Below are 5,056 nucleotides of genomic sequence, written 5' to 3' on the forward strand. Positions count from 1 at the left end.
ATTTATTAAGCTATTGATTAAGCTGATTGAATTGGGCATGTACTCATTACTTTAAAAATTTTTTAAATTTAATATTCATGAGATAGACCATTACAAAGCTCTTCATAATTGGGTTTCAGTCATCCAGCACCCATTCCTCCACCAGTGTACATTTCCCACCATCAATGTCCCCTGTTTCCCTACCATTATCCCCCAATACCCAACCCCCACCTCTAGCCTCCCTCTATGGGAAACTTTCATTCATGCTCTCTCTCTCCTTTTCCTTTTGTGCATTATGGTTTGCAATACAGGTCACTGAGCCATTCTTAACTTAGTCCTATATTAAGTTTTTCCCTGGCTGGGGAGTTTCCTTCGCTTCTATTTTCTATAAACTTTTCTATGTTCTAACTCTGAGTTTGAGCATCAGTATTATTCAATATGTTTGTTCTTGAAAATATTCAGGAACTGTGGATGGACCCAGAGACCCACCATCACACGCCTGCATCATTACTGGCCTCAGTTGGAGCCCCCTGGTTTCCCTTATTCCTGGTAGCAGCAGCGGAATTTCTTTCCCTCTGGCACCAGTCCAGCCCCCAGGAGACAGAAATAGGATCTGAATAATACAGGGACACTCGAGCTTTCGCCACACCCAAAGATATTTATTTTAAAATTTAAAAAATAGCTCTAGTGGCTATCTTGTATCCCTGTGTATGTGTGCCTAATCTCAGCTGGTCCGCCGAGATCGCCTGAGCGCCAACCCTTAGTCCCCCGCACGGCCCCATTTCCGCTCCAGTAAGATGAAAGAAATGATGAACCAAGAGAAGCTCACCCAACTGCAAGCCCAAGTGTGCACTGGTGGGAAAGGAACTGCTTGAAGAAAGAAGAAGGTAGTTCATAGAACAGCTACAGCTGTTAAGTAAGTAAGAAACGTCAGTTCTCCTTAAAGAAGTTAGATGTAAACAATATCTCTGGTATTGAAGAGGTGAATATGTTCACAAACCAAGGAATGGTGATCCACTTTAATAACCCTGAAGTTCAAGCATCCCTGGCAGCAAACATAGTCACCATTAGGGGCCATGCTGAGACAAAGCAGCTGAGAGAAATGCTTCCCAGCATCTTATACCAGCTTGGTGCAGACAGTCTGACTAGTTTAAGGAGACTGGCAGAAGCTCTGCCTAAACAATTGGTGGATGGAAAAGCACCACTTGCTACTGGAGAGGATGATGATGATGAAGTTCCAGATCTCCTGGAGAATTTTGATGAGGCTTCCAAGAATGAGGCAAACTGAACTGAGTCAACTTCTGAAGAGGATAAAACTTGAAGAAGTTACTGGAAGCTGCTATTTTATATTATGATGACTTTTAAAAATCTTGTTCAAGGGGTTCCCCTGTGGCCACCCGGACATCGACGTCCAGCAGCCGCCCCACCCCGAGTCCTGTGACCCCTGCCTTCCCGGCTGGCTTCCTAATACCGGCTCTCTCCTCAGGTAATCAGACCACTCCCGGCCATGCCTCCCTGGGTCCCCCCGGTTCCCACGTGGCCACCCTGACATCCGATGCCCAGAAGCCGCCCCACCCTGTGTCCCAACTGTCAGAGGAAATCCTCCGAGCCCAAAGACAATGGTGGGACATAGTGAAAAAACTCAACGAAATGAACACCTCACCAAGAGTACTTTATCCGGCTAAACTCTCACTCAAACTTGAAGGAACCATACACTATATCTCGGATAAACAACAGCTCAGGAACTTCATAGACTCAAAACCAAACTTAAAAGAAGGTCTAAAGGAGCGACTGTACGACAAGGAGGAACCCCATAAGAACAACAAACCCCACAGAAAGATGACACAAAACCCCATCACAATAATCTCTCAATGTCAACAGCCTAAATGCACCTATCGAGAGACACAGAGTGGCAAAATGGATCAGGAAATTAAACCCAACATTCTGCTGCCTGCAAGAAACACACCTGAACAAACAGAGTAAACACAGAGTCAAAGTCAAAGGATACAAAACAATCCTGCAAGCAAAAAACTCCCTTAAAAAAGCTGGAGTGGCCATCCTAGTATCCGACAACATAGATTTCAGGTTAAGATTAGAAGGGACAGGGAAGGTCATTTTCTGTTTATCAAGGGATATGTACAACAGGAGGAAATCACACTCTTAAATGTATACACACCTAATGAACGACTGGCTAAATATTTAAAACAACTCCTAACAGACTTTAAAGAGGACATCACTAACAGCACAATAGTAGTCGGAGACTTAAATACCACCTTATCACCTCTCGATAGATCAACAATAACAAAACTCAGCAAGGAAACACTGACTCTGAAAGAAGAAATTGAAGAGACAGGGCTTTACACCCCCCCAAAAAAGAATACACATTCTTTTCCAGTGCACATGGAACATTTTCCAAAATAGATCATGTACTGGGCCCCAGAACATACCTCAATAGAATCGGAAAAATATAAATTATATCAACCATCTTTTCAGACCACGATGTGCTGAAGATAGAAGCTAACCACACACAGACACGAAGAACCAAATCAAACACCTGGAAATTAAACAACTCAATGTTGAACAATAAGTGGGTCAGGAAGGAAATCAAAGAAGAAATCAAAAGATACTTAGAAACAAATGAGAATGAAGATATGAGCTACCAAAACATATGGGACACAGCTAAAGCCGTGTTAAGGGGAAAATTTATAGCACTCCAAGAATTTTTCAGGAAGGAAGAAAGGGCCCACATAGATAGCTTCATTTCACGGCTTAAGTCCTTAGAAAAGGACCAGAAAAAGGAACCCAAACCAGACTGAAGGAAAGAAATAATAAAATTAGAGCAGAAATTAATGACATGGAAACCAAAAAAACAGTCTGAAAGATCAATGAAACAAAGAGCTGGTTCTTCGAGAAAATAAATAAGATTGATAAACCGCTAGCAAGACTCACAAAGAAAGAGAGAGAACACTAATAAATCAAATCAGAAATGAAAAGGGGGACATCATAACAGAAATCAGTGAGATTCAAAAGATCATTAGAGACTACTTTGAAGGTCTATACGCCACAAAGCAAGAGAACCTAAAAGAAATGGATGAATTCCTTGATTCCTACAATCTCCCGAGACTGAACAAAGAAGACTTGGAATATCTGAATAGACCCATTAATATTAAGGAAATTGAAACTGTAATCAAAAATCTCCCCAAAAACAAAAGCCCAGGCCCAGATGGATTCACTGGCAAATTCTTCCAAACATTTAAAGAAGACCTGTTGCCAGTTCTCCTCAAGCTTTTCCAGGAAATTGAAAAAACAGGAACTCTCCCAAACAGTTTCTATGAAGCACACATCTCCCTAATATCAAAAGCAAACAAAGACACCACTAAGAAAGAAAATTATAGATCAATATCCCTGATGAACACCGATGCAAAGATCCTCAACAAAATATTAGCAAATAGAATCCAACAACTCATCAAGAAGATCATACATCATGACCGAGTGGGATTCATCCCGAGGATGCAAGGATGGTTTAACATTCAGAAATCAATCAACATAATCCATCATATCAACAAAAGTAAAGATAAAAACCATATGATCATATCAATAGATGCAGAGAAAGCATTTGACAAGATCTAACATCCGTTCATGATGAAAACCCTCACCAAAATGGGTTTTGGAGGAACTTTCCTCAAGATAGTCGAAGCCCTCTACCACTAGCCTATGGCAAGCATTATCCTCAATGGGGAAAAACTAAGGGCCTTTCCTCTAATATCAGGCACAAGACAAGGATGCCCATTCTCACCTCTTCTCTTCAATATAGTACTGGAAGTGCTTGCGATAGCTGTTAGACAAGAAAAAGAGATTAAGGCCATCCAGATAGGAAAGGAAGAAATCAAACTCTCACTATTTGCAGATGATATGATACTATATCTAGAGAAGCCTAAAGCCTCTACTAAGACACTCTTAGAAACAATAGACTTATACAGTAAAGTTGCAGGCTACAAAATCAATACCCAAAAAATCCATGGCCTTCCTATATACAAACAATGAGGCAGAGGAAAGGAACATGAAAAAAGCAATCCCATTCACAATTGTGCCCCAGAAAATCAAGTACCTTGGAATCAGCTTAACCAAGGAAGTAAAAGACCTCTGCAAAGAAAACTATAAAACGCTACTTCATGAAATAAAAGAGGACATGAGGAAATGGAAACATATCCCCTGCTCATGGATAGGGAGAATCAATATTGTCAAAATGGCAATACTCCCCAAAGCATTATACAGATTCAATGCGATCCCTATAAGGATATCCATGACATTCTTAAAAGAAATGGATCACGCAATCCTAAAATTCATATGGAACAACAAACACCCATGGATAGCTAAAACAATTCTTGGGAAAAGGATGATGGGAGGCATCACCCTCCCCAACCTCAAACTTTACTACAAAGCGGTAACAATTAAAACAGCATGGTACTGGAACAAAGGCAGAGCTGTAGACCAATGGAACAGGGTGGAATATCCCTATACACAACCCCAAATGTATGACCATCTAATTTTTGATAAGGGAGCAAGAGATGTGAAGTGGAGCAAGGAAAGCCTCTTTAACAAATGGTGCTGGCACAACTGGACAACCACATGCAAAAGAATGGGCTTAGACCTCGACCTGACACCATGCAGAAAAGTCAGATCAAAATGGATTAAAGACCTCAATATCAGACCACAAACTATAAGGTACATTGAAGACAAGGTCGGCAAAACCCTCCACGATATTGAAGATAAAGGTATCTTCAAAGATGACATGCAACTGGCCAACCAAGTGGAAACAGAGATCAACAAATGGGACTACATTAAACTAAAAAGCTTCTGCACCGCAAAAGATACAGTGACCAGAATACAAAGACTATTTACAGAATGGGAAAGGATATTTACACAATACCCATCAGATAAGGGGTTGATATCAAGGGTATATAAAGCACTGGTTGAACTCTACAAGAAGAAAACATCCAACCCCATCAGAAAATGGGGTGAAGAAATGAACAGAAACTTTCCCAAGGAAGAGATACGAATGGCCAAAAGGCACATG

The 5,056-nt window shown here is 40.9% G+C and overlaps 1 pseudogene; it reads left to right on the plus strand.

Moving 5' to 3' along the window:
- The first annotated feature begins 776 nt into the window (after positions 1 to 776).
- On the plus strand, positions 777 to 1,305 carry LOC101548695 (transcription factor BTF3-like; annotated as a pseudogene).
- Positions 1,306 to 5,056: the final 3,751 nt, after the last annotated feature.

This window comes from Sorex araneus, chromosome 2 (genome assembly GCF_027595985.1).
Source record: "Sorex araneus isolate mSorAra2 chromosome 2, mSorAra2.pri, whole genome shotgun sequence".
In the NCBI taxonomy this organism is placed as follows: domain Eukaryota; kingdom Metazoa; phylum Chordata; class Mammalia; order Eulipotyphla; family Soricidae; genus Sorex; species Sorex araneus.